Genomic DNA, 19,993 nt, shown 5'->3' with positions numbered 1-19,993 from the left:
TTTTGTTGGATTTGCTTTCAAAATGTATACAGATCGCGAGCACTCCTGCCAATCCCTGCCTAAAATCACTATCGTCTCCCACATTGAATTACTGCGGGAGCCTCCTGAATGATCTCATTACACCTAGCCTCAGATAGTCTCTACATAACTGCTGAGAGGTCTATTTAAATCAAGCCAAAATCTTTCAGTGCTTCTCCCCTTCAGAGTAAAAGTCAAAGTCCTACTGGCACCCAAGGCCACGTATGATCTACCACGCACCCGTCTCCCAGCACCCCTTACAGTCCCCCACCTCATCTTCCACTAATCATTCCCCTCATTGCCTCCAATCATCTATGTGCGGCTCTTCAAGCAAGATGAGCATGCTTCAGCTACAAGATATTTGCATTACTTTCATCTTCCTCAAACACTCTCTCCCCTAATCTCTGCAGATTAGATCACAATCTCATTTCTTCCATATATCTGCTCAAATATCATCCATCATTGCAGCCTTCTCTAAGCATCTTATATAAAACAGCAGCATCCTCCTTGCATGCTCTCTTATTCTGCTTTTTCTCCACAGCACTATAATAACTGACATATTACATATACTGTTGCTTCTTTTCTGTATCTTGTCGTTAGAATGAAAGTTCCACAACAGCAAAAAATGTGTTTTCTTCACTGCACTATTATTAGGACATGCTCAGTGGGTATTTCTTTAATGGATGAATGGCATGAATCAGGAAAATCCAGACTGAGGATCTGGTCTCAAAGCCTGGGTTGAGAAGATTTAAAGTGTGGAACTTCTCAACTCCCGGGAAAATGCTGACTGCAAAATGGCCATGAAATGAAGAAAATAAACCCAAAAAACTTTTTAAGAATAAAAATAAAAGAATAAGAAAAAAAAATGGCCATCCCTGCCTTCCCACTCCCCAGATATGTTTCCTATAACCTGGCCTATGGACTCAGAGTATCACCAGAATATCACCAGACCCATTCTACACTTAAATAACTGTTACAAATAGTTCCTGCTTTTCTAAACTATGATTGTCAGAGAAAACTGTAATTGCCAACCCCAACACTGGCTGCCAAGTCATAATGGTCAGAGAAAGCTCTCAAATTTCCCCAAAGCACTCAGGCTGCAACCAAATATCATTAATATGATGACAACAACAATTCAAAGTACCTTCTGGTGTCTGCCTAAGTTAGCTGTCCCTAGTGTATTCTGTAGGGGCTCTATCGTCAAGATTATGGTATCCTGGTATGGGGGGAGGGGTGTGTTTGAGGAAGCTGGGGGAAGGACAGAGAAAGAAAGGAAGAAGAGGCGGGAGGGCAAGGGTGCTGGAGGGGGAGAAGGAAAGAGACAGAGGGAAGGATGGAGGGAAAGAGAGGAGGGAGGGCGAGAGGGAGGCAGAAGGAGAATGAATGAGAATTAATTCAAAGAAACAGGGCCTAAATTTATTTTTTGTATTTTAAAGAGAGGTAGATTGCCAGGGAATGGAAAGGATCTACTAAGCTATAAATTATCACATTACAGAAGGACCAAAACCCTGAGACATCCAGCATTCCTCAGCTAAAAAGCTGTCTTGCATCTCCCACTCCCACACCCAGAATTGAAGATATGGGGTAGGGGACCATGATAAATTGGACAGTTGGGAGCGGTGAATGGGGAGAAGAGTGTGGTAAAAACTACAGAAAAGAAGGGAAAAGAAAAGTAGTTATCCTTTTGACGCCCTTTACCCCTTTTTATTGTACTTACCAAGTACAGAAACCGGCCAGATGAAAATTGGGAAGAAAGCAGAGCGAAGAGTAAGGATGCTCTGAAACAAACAAGAGCAGAAGAAATCACACACAAATTCCTTTTCTAAGTGGCTCTATGAAACCAGTCATATGAAATAAATTGGGAACTGACCAAGGAAATTTAAAACAAGCCCCACACCTTAGATAACTACAGGACAGAAATTCATAAATATTTGCAATGATGGCCTTAGGGCATTTTTAAGATCAACAATCCTCGAAGATGATCCAGCTATATTCAAACTGATCAACAGGGAAAAGTAAACAGATGAAAAACTTCAGCTTTCATGGATGGATCCAGTCTTTAGGACTCCTCTAGCTTCTCAATGGTTCCAAATCTCAAAACCACCAATCAGAAGTCTTGAAAGTGAGAAAAGTAACTCAGGGGGAACATTCAAAAGCAATCAACTCAGCAGAGAAGAGCTGAAAACTCACAGATTACATCTAACATATTCTGATTTGTCAATTCACTTAAAAAGGAAGGAGGATTCTGACTGGTTGCTCTCAATAGGCTGAGTCATATCCCAGCATCAGCACCAGTAGCAGGCGTTAGAAGCTAAACGCAGGAAAACCACAAGATACTGAGAAAGGCAGGGAGGAAAAAGTCAGTAACAAAGACAACGTAGCTGTACGTAAGCATAAGCGCCGGACAGCAGCGTATCCCACTGGGACACAACAGTCAGAACTGCCTATAGCCTCAACAGCATCCTGTATTTACCTTTGTGCTAATATTTCCCTCCCCTTAACACACCTCCCCAGTCTGGCACTGATGACTCTCCCTGCTTCTCCCTGACACCTGCCACCTTCTAGAGCTCCTCCTCCTTCAGGCCCTCTTTGATTTAGGTGATTTGGTGTTTCCCCACCCCCAATTCAGTCTTCTGTCTTCTTCTTGTATTAGTTCATCCTGTATTAGCTCATGCCTCCTACACAGTCCCTGTCCTTGAAAAATGCACATAATCCAATAGGGTGGGTGAATGTGTCACTAGATTAGGTGCAATACATCATAGTCAGTGCCATGAAAGATAGAACAAAGTGTCGGAAGCACAGATTCATTCGTCATTACCCTACTCCATAGGGTAGGGAACACTCCAGCTTCCCACTCTCCTGCACATGAGTTACTAAGTCCTGTATCTTTCCATAATATCCCCTGATCTCCAAATCCACTCTGCATTTCAGGCTTCATTTCTCATATGACCTACTTCAACCACCTTCTATCAGAAACACAATTCAATATATTTCCACACTGCCACATCAGCCAACTCCCTAAACAACATACCCTATCATCCCTTTGCTCTCAAACATCTAATATCTTTCCATTGCCTACAAGACAAAGTTCAAATCCTTAGCACAGAAAATAAGATAATACAGTTCTCAAACAGAGCCTTTTAAAAGTAGTTGACTGGGTAACAGTTCTACTGCTCACTAGCTGTGTTACCTCTGGCAGGTCACTTTGCCTAAGTTTCCTCATTTGCAAAGTGAGGATACAAAAAGGACCTACCTCCTATGGTTGTTATGAGAGATAAGTAGGTAAGTAACTCCATGCCAAGTACCAGCACCGTATCCAGCATTCAATGTTAACTATTACCCTGGGATAGCTCATCTATCTAGAATGTCTCACTCCCCAAAGGAAGCAGATAACCAAAGCTTTACTTTCATATATTTTAGAATGATTAACAATAAGCGTTAAATCAGAAATGACCTTCCGGTTAACCATGAACCAACAAAAACTTCAATTAACCAAAATATGCTTTCCTGAAATTTTCATTTATCAAAATTTACTATAATTTACTTAAAAACAAGTATCCATTCATTTAAAAAAAATAATAACTAAGTTAGTTTTTTTGTTGTTGTTTCCTATTCAAGCTCAGGAAGGAAAAAAAGCAGCTGCTTACCAATGGAAACTCAGATATTTATAAAAATGTGATTCTCTATAGTACAAAATCCACATAAACTAAATTCAATCTTAATTGCATATATAATTTTCTAAAGATATATACATATGATAAAATAAACTCTAGAAGCTTAGGAAAATAAAAGTGTACATCAGATGGTGGACTAACATTCATTTTCGGACCTCACAATCAAAAGATGAAATCACAAAAAATTTTTTGTAAGTGATTTTAATAATTTTAAAAACTGCCAAGTCCACGATAATAAAAATAAAACAGATCAGAAACATATTTTAAGAGATTCAAATATTTATGATGTTAAGTGCTTATGAAAATTGGTAAAAAGATTCCAATAAATTTATGGGCAAAAGACAAACAACTCATACAAAGGAGAAAGTAAAACTAGAAAAATACTGCATTTGCTTTTCTATTGTAGACACTGATGTTAGCCAGTAGGTACTCTTACACCTATTTTTAAAAAACAAACTCTTAAGAACCTATAAAAGTATGATGAAACTGGTCAACCAAACTGCAGGAGGCAGTGTAAATCAATAAAATCAATTAAAAAAAAAAAAAAAAAACTTTCAGAAATAAATTTGGCAATATTTTTCAAAAGTGACAAAAACCTTCATGCCCCTTGCCCTTGTAATTCTCCTTCCCGGGTCTTTATCCTAAAGGGAAGAAGCAAAACATAGCACAACCATGTGATAACTGCATTCCTTGCAAAACAAGAAACTAGTATGTCCAACTATTAAAAATAAGTAACTCAATTCACTGTAACATTGTATAATTGAAATGTACAAAAATCACAGCAAAAAAGAAAACATTATATATGAAAGTAAATATTGAACATTATATTTATGCTTTGATTATAGTATAAAATCACGTAGATTTGGTGAGAAACAAATGAGAAGAAAAAGTAAACTTTTTTTTTTCTTATTTCTTTCATCATTAAGTTGTTTGTAAAGTAAAAAGCTTGTTGGAATTGATCAGGCCCACTAGAGTAAGTACACGCTTGGAAACTGGCTTTTCAGAGGCATAAAACCACAACTGTCCATCTTCTTTCCCCCAAAACCTATCACGGAAGAGTAATCAGATAGACTCTTCTCACGCACACACTAGCCCTACGTGTAATTTTAGCCATGCTACCAGCCATCTGTAACCTTATTATATTAAAATCTCATTTTACCATCAAAACGTAACTATATGTGGGATCCCCATATGGCAAGCAGAAGCCACTTGTGATGGGGCATCTGGAGAGGGCCCCAAGCACTGAAGTTAAAAACTATTTGGCCAACGGAGTAATGAAGGTTAGGTTTCTCCTCTATCCCCAAATGAATAATCATGTTTCTCACCACTCAAGGGCTCTGAGGTCCCAAGAGTGGCAGCTAAGTATTCAAGGAGGGAGAAAATACAAGCTGGTTTGTTCTCCCTCTGAAAATTGGCAGCCTCCTCATCTTCCCCAAAAGCACCATGAAGTAATGAAAAGGACACAAGCATGAGGTCAGGAGATGTGGGGTACGACTGACTCTAAGCAACCTCAAACAAGGCACTTATCTTTCGAGCGTTAGTTGTTTAATGGGTAAAATTTTTAAAATTGAACCAAGTAATTTATTGATTCCTTCAAATTCAACATTCTATTTATAGACCCCTTTACTAATACATGTCTATGCCCCTCAAAATCTTCCACTCCGATTGTAGAACAATCATTAAGACTCTGAATTAGGAAACTGGGGACAAAGGTAAAATACAGTCAAAGCTGTATCTCAGGTCTGTCCCTTTCTACTTGCATGACCTTGGGTAAATTACTTTGCCTCAAAATAAAGTCCTATGAATTAACAAAGCAGCAATCCTTACCGGCCATGCCTTTTTTAGTCTTGCATCACAGAATGCATTGGTTTTTGCTGTCATAACTGGGGTTTTTAGTCCCAACCAGCAACACTTTTGACTGTGTTCTTGGAAATTTCAATGCAACTTGCATATTCATTTTTCCCATGTTTTCCGATATTGCAAGAGATAGTTAACAAAGTTTGCCTATCTTAAACCTATATTCAGAATTAAGAGCATTCCTCAAAAATTCAATTAACGGTTGAGTACCTGTACCACATAAGAGTACATGGGAGAGTTGCAAAGGTCCTTTCGGAAGAAACCCAAAAATCTTATGGAGACAGACACATAAACACATCATCACTAACTGACAAATGCTAAATGCATAACAAATGATGTGCATTGGGTCAGTCAAGACAAAGGGGATAAGATGTCTGGACCGCTTCCAGAGGTGATATTTTCAGGAGGGTCTTGAAGAGTATACGAGGTAGAGAAGAATTCTCAACAGAGTGAACGGTGTAAAATCACAAAGGAAGATGTCATCTTCCGAGAACCCTTAAGTAGTCTTTGTATGGAGAGGTGGGCGAAATGGTAGAAACAGAATCAGAAACGCAAGTTAACAGCCACTGTAAAGGACTCTGACTTCGATCACACACAGATTATGTAGAGTCATGATGGACTCAGCAACCTATACTGAGTCACTGATGGAAGCAAAGTCCCCTTCTTCCAACACACCAAGCAGTTGAGCCAAAGCAACAACAACCAAAAAAAAAAAGAAGGTCTCCATCTGGAAATATAGGATAAATGGCTGGTTGTTGCTATTGTTTCAAATGGAGACTTCTTGCTCTCAGGATGCTTCTTCTAGCAGTTTCTTACCAAGGCACATCAGTATCACACCGGGGTGAAAGAGTAAGAATTATGGCTAAAGGACTCAGGAAAGTGTGTGTTGAAGTCAATGGTGTTGGGAACACTAAAGGAAACCATCAAATAATACTAAAGAGCCATAATAAATCACAAGACAAAACAGGAATAAATGTCTGAGAAGATGGACTCAAGGCAAAACATTCAGGAGCGTTTAAGACCTTATCCTATATGGATTGCAGATAAGCCATGTTTTGTGCATGTGGGGGGGGGGGTGCCTTGAGAATCCCTTTCGGTTAAAGGAGAGGTTAAAAATCTTTAAACCAGCCCAAAAGATGATGTGCTGTTTTTGTTGTTTTTGTTTTGTTTTTAAAATGGCAAAAATAATAGGCTCCATTATATTTTAATCGGGAGAATAGGAATGCCTTCGCGAACGTCTATCCTGAAAAGACTAGAGCTCAATTTTCATCTCACGGATGGGAGTGAGACATGCACATTTCACTCTGGGACCTCGAGGTCCGTGCGTCAGTAGGGTCCACACTGCCAAGGCCTAGTCTCGGGGCTGCAAGCCTCCCCGGCTGGGGAGCCCTACAGACATGAATTGGCAATTATTGCAATTCAAACTCGGGCTTAGCCACCAAGGACTGTACCTCAGAGGCACCATTCTTCCTTTTACTTTGATTAAAAAAAAAAAAAAGAAGAAGAAGAAAAAAAAAAGTAGGAGCATTTAAAAAAAAAAAAAAAAAAAAACACCGATAGGTCTAAAGACAGCAGGTGTCCACAGGAGACGAGAAGCAGCATCTGGACCCTCTGGCAACCGTGGGGTCCACCGAAGTTTGGTCTCAGGATGTGCCCTAGGGTGTGTCTTTGTTTGGGGCCCATTAAAAAAAAAAAGAAGAAGAAGAAGAAAAAAAAAAGAAAAAGAACAGCCGTCCTTCGGGGCACCCGGGTACTTTCCCCCATCAACCCGCACGAGCATCCTGGCTCTGAAATCACTGGGGGACGTGGCCTCGCCCTGATTGCTCCAGGAAGGCGCGGCCCCAGCGCCCGTCACTGCCCGCGGGGCGCGGGGCGTCCGACCCTCCCCGCCCCGGGCTCGGCGCTCGCCCCTCCTCGAGCCGCTCGGGGGCGCGGGGGGCGCCGGGGGTCACGGCCTCGCCGCAGGTGCAGGGCCCCTCCCCCCCGGACGGCCGCGCCCGGCCCCGACCCGGACCCCGACCCCGACCCGACCTCGACCTCGACCAGACCCGACCTCGACCCCGACCCCGACCCCGAACCCGACCCCGACCCCGACCCGGCCCGGCCCGCCCCCGCCCCCGGCTCTCACCGTGCGGAGGTCACGCCGCCGCCTCCCCGCCCGCGGGCCGCCCGAGGAGCGCAGGTGAGGCGAGGGCGGCCCGTCACATCCCCGCCGCCCGGCCCGCCGCAGCCAGCATCGCGTCCGCGGCCCGAGCCAGCGCCTGACTCCCGACGCGCCGCGCCCCCTCCCTCGGCCTGCGCCCGCCCTGGACTCCGCCCTCCGGGGCACGCGCACCGCGCACGCGCGGCCCCGCCCCCGGCGCCCCCGGCGCCCCCCGCGCAGGCGCACTCCCCGCGCGGCCAGGCCCCGCCTTCGGGCCAGCCTCGGCCCACCTCTGGCCCCGCCCCCGCCTCCGCAGGCCCCGCCCACCCCGGGCCGCCCCGCCCTCCGCCCGACCTTGCTTGTCTGCACCCGGGCTCGGGGGTCGGCCGCGGGGCTGACCTGGGCTGCGCCCGCGCCCTGCTCTAACGTGCTCTAACGTGCTCTAACCTGCGCTGCGTGACCGCGGCCAGACCTAACTCCGCCTCCGACCCCGTGGAAGCTCGAGGGTTGAGCTCCGGGACGGATGGGGGCTCCCCTCCCGCCTGCAGCATTCCCGTCCTGTCCACCCCTGCGCCCCCAGCCCTGCTGCGCTCTGCAGCCTGCCTGAACCCACCAGACCGCGGGGTCTTGCTGAGGCTGACGGCTAAGATCTGCAGCATCTCCATGGCACCGTCAATCTGGGTTCCTCTTGCCAGGAATTGGTTCCTGCTTTCCGCTGGAGGAAAGCCCGGACCTAGGTTAGTTCCACAGGAACCCCACCCCCTCCCCCACCCCCGGGTTCCAACCTGGAGCTTGCCCTCCGGTTCTGGGTGGCCTTATCCCATCGGTGCAAACCAGGCCTGCAGTACAGTGGTTTGAGAACATGTTTGCCCTGATACCCCTTCTAAATGTTGAGTGTTATTTTTGGGTATAAAGATTTTTCGCTCATGATTAAAAAGCCAGTCCTATGCATTTTTAAATATCCTCACTCCTGAGCTAGGTGAATTTCTTGGTCTGAATAGACTGGAGTTAGGGACTTTATTGGAGTCAAGACTTAATATTTATAAGTGTAAAATAATATTTATTTTGTGCTACCTGCTTGGCTGGATGGCCGGCAAAATTGTTTTCCTTTAGGTCCTTTTTTTTCTTTTTCTTTTTCTTTTTTTTTCCTTTAGGTTCTAAGATCATATCCTTTTGATGTCCTCGGATGAGAATTACAGCTGCCTCCTTAGGTGTACAGCCTCAAGAAGCATTAATTATTTCAGGCCCATGTTTGGGGAGTTAGGGCTTGATGATAATCCCCTTTCCTTCCAAACTGCCCCATAGGCACTTAGCACTGGAAAAGCATATTTGGAGTCAGTATAAATATTAATTTGTAGAGCTTTTGCCAATTGAAGAGCACAGGTAAATGCTATTAATCCAGCCTTTGGAGCATAAGTATTTATTGGAAGGGCTTTTGCCTCAATGGTCTTAGTTTAACTACAACATACCCAGCTTTTCTTTCTCCCTTATTCATGAAGCTACTGCCATCTGCAACTGTGGACTGTAAACCAATTGTTATCTGCATTTTCAATAGGGGAATCTTTTAAATCTGGTCTGCTAGAATAAACAAGATCAATAATCTCTGAGCAGTCATGCTTTAACAGAGAAGTATGATGGTCAGGTACAGGCATAAGAGTAGCTGGGTTTAAAGTTTGACAGGTTTTAAATATTAATTTAGGTGTGTCTAAAAGCATAGCCTGGTATTTAGTAAGTCAGCCTCCCATCATCCATTGGTGGCCTTTGGTCTCTAGGACACTTTGAACCTGATGTGGAGTCATCAATGTCAAGGATTGTCCCATGGTAAGCTTTGAAGCTGCTTCTACCAGGAGGGAGGGCTGTTCCAGCCACTGCTCGAAGACCAGCTGGCCACCCATGAGCTACATTATCAAATGACTATGAAAAATAGCCCACCGGTCCTTTTTCACTTCCTAATTTCTGGATAAGAACTCCCAGAGCTTGTCCCTGTTTTTTTTCTGTTACATATAAAATGAAAAGTTTTTCTAGGTTTAGTAAAGCCAAAGCTGGGGCTGATGAAAGCTTAGCTCTTAATGTTTGAAAGGCTGTCTGCTGGGCTTTAGTCCAGAGTAAAGTTTCTTCATCGGGGCCTTTAATTGAATCATACAATGGTTTGGCTAAGAGCCCAAATCCAGGAATCCACAAGTAGCAAAAACCTGCATGCCTAGGCAAGTATGGAGTTGTTTATTTCTTAACGGGGGGTCCAAGGTCTAATATAGCTTTTTTCCAGTCAGTAGACAGGGTGCAGTGACATTGTGTTAGTTCATATCCCAAATATTGTACTTTCTGTTTAGATACGTATGTCTTTTTAGGGGAGAAGTGATACCCTCTGTCTGCCAAGAAATTAAGGTAAATTATGGAATTACTATCAGATGTTTCTTTTGCAGGGCTAGAGATTAAAATATCATCCACATAGTGAACTCTAGTCCCTTGAGACAGAGAGATATCATGGATATCAAGTGCAGCCCCGAGTAGGTGAGGACTATCTCTAAATCCCTGCAGCAAGACTATCCAAGCTGATTGAGCAGCCTGTGAGCTTAAAAGTGAGGTCCATTCAAAATCATAGAATGGCTGTGTTTCTTCATTTAGAGGGATGCAAAAGAAGGTGGCTTTTAAGTCAAATACTGTAAACCAGTTGGGATAACCAGGGCCCTGGGTGAGAATAGTATATGGATTTGGCACTATAGGATGAGTAGACACAACTGGTTCATTTATAGCTCTTAAATCTTGAATCATTTCATATTCCTCATTTGGCCTTTTTACTGGTAAGATTGGAGTATTATAAGGAGATTGACAAGGTCTTAAAAATACCATGTTTGAGAAACTTAACAATAAGTGGTTGTAAGCCGGCTTTTGCCTCAGGTTTTTTAGGGGTATTGTTTTTTGTGAGGTATAGTGGTTGAGTCCTTTGAGGTCATTTTATGGGTTGGGCTTTGAGAGCCCATCCGAGGATGTCAGAATCCCAGACCTGCGGAGTTACTGCCTTCCAGATATTAGAAGAGATATTGGGGTAAGGTTTTAATTCTCCAGGTGTTAAAGAGAACATGTCATCCACCTTCTTTTTTAGTGAGAGCAAACCTGCTCCCTAGTTTATATATCAAGTCTTGTCCGAGTAATGGAGTGCAGCAAGATGGAAAGACTAGAAAAATATGAACAACCAATGGACTTCTATATTTGCAAGCTGAAAGCATTGTCTGGTGGCACATTTTAGTTTACCCTTCTATGCTAACAGTTTTATGGTTAGAAAGACAAGTAGGGCCAGAGTGCTAAATAAGAACAGAGTAAGTGGTTCCTGTATCAATAAGAAAATTGATAAACTTACCTCCCACATCCAAGATAACCCAGGGCTCTGTAATCTTGCTGTCAAAGGCAGCCAGACCAGCTTGAGGGGCCCATCATGCCAGACCCTCCAGTTTCTGCTCTTGGGTGGGGAAGTGAGTTCCTGTCTTCATCTTTCTCTGGAGTTGAGGACAGTCTCTCTTCCAATATCCTTTGTTCTTACAAGCAGGACACGGCCCTGGTGGAAAGCATTTGTCTGGACATTCTTTGCTCCAGTGTCTCATTTGGCCACATTCATTGCATGGGGTCTTACTCGATCCTTTGTCTGATAGAGGCATTTTCTTTGGCCCCTGGTTGGTCTGGTGTTGTAGGGAATCTGCAATAGCAGCAGCCAATATTTGAATCTGTATTTTATCCTGCAGTTTAGCTCTCCAGTCCTTTTCCTGCTGTAAGGCCATACCTCTATTATTAAAGACTCCAGTAGCTACTTCTAATAGGCACTGGGTGGGGGTTTGGGGACCTAAAGTCATTCTAGTCATTTTTTTGGCAAATGTCAGGTGCCAACTTAAAAAATGCATGGTTTGTGTGGTTGTTCTCTCAAATGAGATTGTGTCCAGATTTGTATATTTATGGATGGCTTCTATTGAGTGACCCTGAAATAGAGCTGGATTCTCATCACCTCTTTGAGTGACTTCCTAAATTTTATCAAAGTTTACAGGTTTCGAGAATCCTTTTCTCATTCTTTCTATTAAACAGGTGATTATGGTCTTTCCTTTCCCTGTCTCTTTTGGTAATTCCTGGGAGATTCAGTATTGGAAACAACCCCCCCACCTGATGACAGCCTCTATTCTGGCTGCTAGCTCATCAGCAAATTCTTGAGCCCCTGCCCAGATATGATTCTTTTCCTCAGGAGTGCAACAATGGGTTAATATGATGTATATATATCTTGCCAGATCAAATCAAACTTAATAGATCATTGTTGAAAGCCCTCCATAAATTGAGAAAGGTTTTCCGAATATTGTTCTGTTGTTTTATCTGAGTCAGGTCTGTCATGGAGAATGGGGCATGGATTTTAATTGTGCCTATTTCTCCAATAGAAACCTCCCTAAGAGGATGTGATCCAGATTTAGGTGGAACTGCCAGATGATAGTTCTGCTCCTGGTATGTCCAGCGGGACTGGGAGCTGAGGGGTCTTGAGGTTTATAAGGAAGAAGGATAGCAACAGAGGCAATGTCCTCTTTGTTTGGACCAGCCAGTGATTCCTCCAGTAGCCAAAGTGAATTAGGAGGAATGGACCTATTTAGACAATCATCATCCAGTATGTCCAGAGAGATTTATTAACCTGGTTGGTAGCTAGACACATTCTGCAAGAGGGCCTTAGGTCAGGGTCCTGATTTAGGGCCATGAAGGCCTGGACTAGGGTACCTCAGTCCATTTGCCCTGCTTTTTGCAGAAGAGACCTAAGTGATAGATTATACTGAAGCTTAATGTCCCATCAATAGACCGTTTTTCCTTGTCTCTCAAGGAGTACTGAGGCCATGCAGTATTACAGAAGAAGACCAGGTTTTTTCTTAAATCTTGCAATCCAAATTGATTCCAGTGGGTTAAAAGGCATCCCAAGGGAGAACCCTTGGGAACTGAAGAAGAAGATCCCATGTTCCTAGAAAAGTAGAGAAAGTCCATTACCAGAAAAAAATCCATCCCCAACTCCTAGGTGGCATCCCATGAAGGATATGTCAGAGATTCCTGGTATCAAAGGACTGGAGCAGTCCATTCAAAAGAAGTTGCTATAATCACCACCCTGCCTTGTAGGAGGGATATGGGGGATATTGCCCCCACTTCCTGATTGCATCCTAGGCTGCAAATGGTGCCAGTGAATGGTCCGAAATGTCATGCTGTGCCATGAAGAACTTGCCATTTTTAACCCAGGGAAAACACACAAAAAATGTTTTACAAGGGGAAAATTACCCAATTTTGTAATTTAAGTAGTGAGTAAGGGACATGGACAGAAAACAGTAAGGATAGAAATCCACCATGATCTAAGTGACATTTCAACACATGTAGTTTTTACAGCTGGCTTCCCTAGGAAATAGTCCCTGGTTGGGTTTTAACTCGACTGGGTACTCATTTCAGCTGGCTCCAGGTGGAGGTCATGCCACCAAAAGTGGTTAGACCAGAGATGTGAAGGGGACCAGATTAGACCAATTAGGAGAAATCTCAGTCTTAAGATTGACAGCTGTCCTAGTGACTTAGATGGCTGTCCTGTGCCCAAGAAAAGACAACTTTGCATAAAGACAGAAACGATGAGAGGCCATCAAGTTTCTAGGTCTTATTACCATTCCGGTACCATGGTACTAACTTCCAGCCAACAGGCAGGTTTTTTTCCTCCCTCTAGAGTAGCCATGGGCTAGAGGATTACAGCCTGAACAATCAACATGAAAGTTTTCCAATAAGCCCATAGTCTTTGAATAGCCCCTGAAATGACAGAGAGAAAGAGAAGAGGAATTACTCACCAAGTTGGCACCAAAGCTCCGAGTCCAAGTGAGAAGACTTGAGCCTCACGTTGAGCACCAGAATGATGAGTTTTGATGTTTGGGTCCAAAAGTGAATGGTCAAGAAAGAATTCTTGAGATGTTTCCAGTGCAAAAAGATGGTTTCATTAACCATCTTTAACCAAGCATAGGACAGGACCTGTGGGCAGAAAAAGCTGCATTATAAGTCTGAGGAATGACTGATTATGTAGTTTCTTACCTATGGAAGGAGAAGGTGATGTTAGGGCTCCAAGAAATTGAGTCTATAGGTTCCTGGAAGTCTGGCTACTATTAAGATTGTGTTTTTCTTGTAAATTATTAGGGCAGTGACAAACTGACAGAATTTCAGGTCCTGCATGACTGTGATCTTTATCAGTTGGCCATTTGTTTTTCTTTCTTTGTTCTTGGGCAGTCATGAGTGCCTGGGGAATGAAACACATCCCACTGCCATCTTGTGGGCCGAGGGTATGTGGAGTGTCACTTTGCCTTTTGCCCTCAGCTTGCCTTTTGTTACCTCATCAATTTGAGATGCTGCCTTTGTCATATATTACCTTTATAAATGGAATTGAGTCTATTTCTGGATTTTTAAATTCTGTTTTATCGATCTTCCTGCATATTAATGGGCCATTACCAAAATGTTTTAAATATAAAAGCTGTATAAGATCAGCTCCAAGTCTCTCTATTGCTTTCTTTTTTCCAGAGGGTTTTTGTCAAATTTTGCTTCTCTGTTCCTCAAATTTTATCATCAACTAATGTGGTTTCAGAAAATAAAAAAAAAAAACATAATATTTTTATTGGAATTGGTCTGCATTTATAAATTAGGGAGAATAGACATCTCTATGAGGTTGTATCTTCCTATCCAGCAACTTGATGTCTTTCCATTTTTTCATATTCAAATTTGGGATTTCTTAGTCATTTCACAGTTTTCCTTCTTTGGTTATTATGTCTAATATCTATGCCTTGGTATTTTGTGTGCTGTAATAAATGGGGACTCCTTCTGTTTCTTGTTTGCATGTGTGAAGGTCTTTAGGTTTTATACATTGGTTTGATAACTTTTTTGGATACTTTACTAAATTGTCTTGTTTGTACTACTTTTCCCATTAATTCTTTGGTGTTTTCCAGATATGCAGTTTGTTCTCTGTAAATATCCCTGGTTAATGCCTCCAACTTTATATTATATAATAGAAGACATAATGACATTATTTTGTTCATTTCTTTAGCAGAAAAGCTAGTAAGGAGATAACTTTTGAGCTATAGTATATTTATTTATCATGTTAAGGATATGGGTATCAATTTCTAGTTTACTAAGTGTTTTGGCTTAAAAAAACACACAAATAGATGCTGAATCTTGTCAGATGCCTTTATTACATCTGTGGAGATGCTTATGTATTAATGGGTTTTCTAATATTGCCTTCTTTTGCATTCTTGAAATAAACCCCACTGGATCACAAGGTATTTTTTAAATTTGCTGTTAGATTCTATATTTTTTTTCATTGACATTCTTTAGTGAAAATGGTCTGTGGTTTCCCTTTATTTGAATAAAAATCTTTGGACTTTTTTCCAAATAAATTTGAAGTTTATTAGAATAAAAACCTGGCAATCCTTATCAGTTTTGGGATTAATATTTTATATGCTTCCTAAAATGAAACACTAAGATAATTTAACAGTGGAATTACCTGATCCTTAAAGATTATGTAGAATTTCTTTGTGAAACCACTTGTCTTTTTTATATATGCTTTGTGTTTTTCTTTTGGGGGAATAACCTTTCAGCCTTTTTATTTCTTTTACATTAACTAGTTTTTTCGACTGTATGTCTCTCTATTAGGATCAATTTTGGTAAGTTGTGTTTGCCTAAAAACATACCTATTCCTTCTAAGTCTTTACATTTATTTGCATAGTTATACAAAGTATTTTCTTCTTAAAAATCGTATTCTCTGTTTTCATGCTATTTCCCCTTTATCATTTCTATTTTTTGTATATTTGTGCCTTCTCCCTTTTTTAAAGATTTTGTTTATTTATTTGGGAGAGGGAGAGCATGAGTCAGGGAGAGAGACAGAGGCAGAGGGAGAAGCAGACTCCCCGCTGAGCAGGGAGCCTGTCTTGGGGCTCAATCCCAGGACCCTGAGATCATGACCTGAGCAGAACCCAACTGCTTAACCCTAAGCCACTCAGGCGCCCTGTGCTTTCTCCCTATTTAAAGCTCAAATTAGCTAATGGTTTCTGTATTTGTGTTTTTCAAATAACCAACTTTTGGATTTGTTAATTCTTCTCTTTTCTGTTTTTGAAATTATTATTTGTAAGTTCATCTTTACTAATTCCTTTCTTCTTTCTTTTGACTTATCTAATTTTTTTCTAGCTTTTCATTTTGGATGTTAAATTAAGTTATATTTATGTTTCCATTTTGACTGTACCAGGTATTTAAAGCTATAAGTTTTCCTGTGATACATGATACATGCTTTAGCAGTATCACAGAGATTGTGTGTGTTTTCATTTTTATCTTCAAGAAATTCTGCTATTTTATTTTTTATTTTCCCTTTATCCCAGTAATTATTTAAACATTTTTAACTTAGCAGGGAAAAGAAAATTAAAACATTTTAAGAAATTGCCATTAATTTCTTTTTAAAAAAATTCTATGTATTTATTTGACAAAGAGAGAAAGAGAGCACAAGCAGGGGGCGTAACAGGCAGAAGGAGAGGGAGAAGCAGGCTCCCTGGGGAACTTAGGATCCTGGGATCATGATCTGAGCTGAAGGCAGACACTTAACTGACTGAGCCACTCAGGCGCCCCTCTGTCATTAATTTCTAGAAGTATTATTACATTATGATTAGAGAATGTTATTTGTATATTTCTATTCTTTGGAATTTCTTGAGATTTTCTTGGTGGCATAACATTTGCTCAATTTTCGGGAATATTCCATATTCACTTGCATAAAAAGGCATATTCTCTCTTTATAGGTACAGAATTCAGTATGTTTTATAGGATCTATCTTTCCCACTTAATAATGGACAGAAAACCAAAACTGTAAGACACTGGAGGGCAACCTTTAACATTGAAGACAGAGACCCAAACAAAAAGACCTGAAGGAACCAGAAACTGCAGGAAGAAGAAAACTCCCCTCCATATACTCCCCTCCCAAAAAACTATAAATAATACGTGCAGAGAAGAAAGAATATTGTGTCCATGAAACAAGAATAGGTATTATAAAAAAGAAATGTCCTGAAAACACAAAAGAACCCTTGAAAATGAAAGAGATACAGCAACAATTGAAAACTCAACAGAAAGGATGGAAAATAAAGTTGAAAAATATCTCCGGGAAACTGATACAAACACAAAAAGGGATGGAGTGTAGGGGATAAAATGATTTAATTAGATCTCTTAAAGTTTGCCAAAGTCCTCAGCTACCAAGAGGAAGCCCCTCACCACAGATGATTCACTGTGGGATAAGGGCTTAGTAAGCTCTCCCAGGAGGCTGGGCAGGCAGGGTATGTGCCCAGCGGTAGTTTCCTTTTCCCACTGTGCAGCCTGACCTGGATGTTTGCCTCTGGGTGCAGGACAGCCCTTCACTGGTCTGGTATCCTTCCTGGGCACTCCAACCCAAACCCTTGTGGTCCTTTGCCCCTGTTCACACTAGATCTGACCCTTTCCAATCAGATGAGACCACTCCCAGATGGGCCAGGCACTGGACCCCAGGCCCCAAAGGTCTTCTTCCTGTCTTCTATCCTCAGCCATTTCTTAGGATGCTGACTCCAAATCCATCTAGTATCACTCCTAAAAAAACAAAAACAAAAACTCTCATTTTGCTTCTTTTCTGTCCTAACATGGCTTAAAGTCCTTTCAGGCAAAAATTCTCAAAAAGGAGTTCTGTTAGCAATGCAAAAGTGTCTGCTAAGTTAAGGAGAACCTACCAATCCTTAGAAACACAATGGCCACTCTGCTCCTGCAGGGGTGAGAGGAAATGCTTTAATTCTTTCTAGATGAGTCACTGTTCCTGATGCTGGGCACAAGGCCACTTGCTAAAGCAGCAAAGACACCAATGCAGGTTTAATTTTTATGCCCTGGAATAAAACACAGAATTCCATATGACTCTTAAAACAAATGCGGTGACTATTTGGGTACTGATATGGAAAACCACCAGGAAGTTTAAGTGAAAACCCAAGTTTCCCTGTGTTGATGGAGCGCGTCGCTCCAGAGCCCAAACACCTGGCTCTGAATCCTGGCTCTGCCACTTGACACTTTGCTTTGGGAAGCTCTAGGCAAGTTACTTTCTCTGTCCTTCAGTGTTCATACCTGTAAATGGGGATTAAATGAAGTTGTTATATATTTAAAAAAAAGGGGGGAGGGGGGAGGGATCCCTGGATGGCTCAGCGGTTTAGCGCCACCTTCAGCCCAGGTCATCATCCTGGAGTCACAGGATCGAGTCCCACGTCGTCGGGCTCCCTGCATGGAGCCTGCTTCTCCCTCTGCCTGTGTCTCTGCCTCTCTCTCTCTCTTTCTGTGTGTCTCTCGTGAATGAATAAATAAAATCTTAAAAAAATTAAATTAAAATAAAATAAAAGGGTTCATTTATATAAGCCCTTAGAACAATGCCTACCACATAGGAAAAGCTAAATAACTAGATATTATAGTATATTTAAAAATAATGAAGATGTGACAGGGTTGTAAATTCATTTAAACTGTTATTCAGATATGCAGATGTATTCGTTTGCTATGGCTACCATAACAAAGTACCGTAGACTGGGTGGTTATACAGCAGAAATGTGTTTTCTCACAGTTCTGGGGGCTGAAAGTCCAAGATCAAGGAGTCAGCAGGGTGGGTTTCTTCTGAGGCCTCTCTCCTTGGCCTGTACACGGTCATCTTCTCTCTATATCCTTTACATGGTCTTCCTCTGTGCCTGTGCCTGTGCCCTAATTTCCTCTTTTTATAAGCACACACATTATATTGGATTAGGGCTCACCCCAAAGATTTCATGTTAACTTCATCACCACTTAAAATACCCTGTCTCCAAATATAGTCACACTCTGATGTCCTCAGGGTCAGGACTCCAACATGTGAATTTTAAGCGGACACAGTTCAGCCCATAACAGCAGAGAAATTTAAATTCCTTTGTTTGACTATAACTAAGCTACCCTTTTTTTTTCCTGAGTCCTTACCTGATGTTTTTTAGGAGGAAAAAAATTACTAAAATATCAAACTGTTTAAAACTTGGACATAGCTGATTCTTTAAACAATACCTTTGAAGAAGTTGGATCAATTCTGGGTAAAAAGGCCTAATATCTCCATGGCTTTCTCCATTCCCTGCCTCTCTCTCTCTAAGAAGGTATCTTGGAAGGTATGGGGGCAAGGGGGAAGGCCACAGCTTTCAAGACTTCACGGTGGTGGGAAGAGTTTCGATCCTCAAACACGATGGCTCCTGCCTCCTCTGCCCCCCTCACAGAGGATTGCAGAGGAGGTAACAGCAGATACAGTTCTCTTGACTTATATGGGGCTCCCTAGTTCTCCCTGGATGACTTAGTCTCTCTTTAGGTCCTGCAAATACAGAAGACCCTCTGAAATGTGTCTGTGATCCTGGGCAGGTGGTTAAACAATGGGCCAGGGAGGAAAAGGATGAGGGGTGATTCCAAAGCTTATGTCATTGAGGACATTGTCGACAGGGCTTCTCAAAGAAGGGACAGGAGTCTCCATGAGCAGCCGCGTATGTAGCAGGAGTTACGCAGGAGCAGGTGTGCACCTCAGTCTGGCCTAGTGGCAGCTTCTTGAAGCAATATGGACATCCTAAGTTGTGGGCAGCAGCTGAGCGCTTCCAAGTGACCCCTCTGATTTAGAGCTGAGGAGGGTGCTGGGTAAATATGCCCATGCATCAGCAGCCAACAGTGGTGCCAGTGATAGGAAACCATCTGCTTAGTGGCCCATGGGCGGCCTTTCTCGCTTCATCCCAGCTGGCTCCTATGCCACATCTGCTTCCAGTTTCCCTGGTTCTGGGGACCGATTATGGAGAGGATATCCATCCCAGACCACCGGCCAGGAGCCGGTTCTTCTAACAGACATTAGAAGAGGATGTGTGCCCTTGAGAATAAGTGGTTTGTGCGTGACAGACAGGCAAGAAGTCTGCCTCTGACTCTGTGGGTCAGGCAGGTGTTAGGCTGAGGGTCTGAATACATAAGTGTCCAGGGCGTCACCTCCATAAAAATGAGCGTGTTAGAATCCAACCTCCCAAAAGACCAATTTCAAACTGCCCTGTAGCCCTCTGCCCTGCCCCACATACACACTGCATGCCCGCCGCTTGGCTCACCCGCTGACTAGGCCTGAGGTTTCACGCTGAAGGATTTACCACGTCGGTGGGAAAGGCAGGGCTGAGAATGGCTGATAGCTTTTAAAATCCACATCTATAAACTAACCATTGCCATTACTAACAGCAGAAATTTAAAAATAGACAGTAAAATCTATCCCTTGAGA

At 42.4% G+C, this 19,993-nt stretch overlaps 1 protein-coding gene and 1 long non-coding RNA gene across 11 annotated transcripts in view; one reads left to right on the top strand and one right to left on the bottom strand.

The window, feature by feature from the left end:
* Positions 1-7,815, bottom strand: part of CCSER2 (coiled-coil serine rich protein 2) — a 189,706-nt gene extending 181,891 nt beyond the window's left edge. For all 10 annotated transcript variants that reach the window (XR_005358079.1, XR_005358077.1, XM_038534505.1 and 7 more), the window contains exons 1-2: positions 7,678-7,815; positions 1,736-1,796 (exon numbers count right to left, since the gene is read on the bottom strand). The gene's annotated coding sequence lies outside the window, so the exon portion shown is untranslated. The remainder of the gene's footprint in view (positions 1-1,735; positions 1,797-7,677) is intronic.
* Positions 7,816-8,035: 220 nt separating this feature from the next.
* The window catches only part of LOC102152378, a 38,272-nt gene continuing 26,314 nt past the window's right edge, over positions 8,036-19,993 (top strand). The window contains exon 1 of the long non-coding RNA XR_005358076.1: positions 8,036-8,429. This is a non-coding gene — a long non-coding RNA (uncharacterized LOC102152378). The remainder of the gene's footprint in view (positions 8,430-19,993) is intronic.

This window comes from Canis lupus, chromosome 4 (assembly GCF_011100685.1).
Source record: "Canis lupus familiaris isolate Mischka breed German Shepherd chromosome 4, alternate assembly UU_Cfam_GSD_1.0, whole genome shotgun sequence".
Taxonomy (NCBI): Eukaryota; Metazoa; Chordata; class Mammalia; order Carnivora; family Canidae; genus Canis; species Canis lupus.
This window is presented reverse-complemented; position numbering and strand designations above follow the sequence as displayed.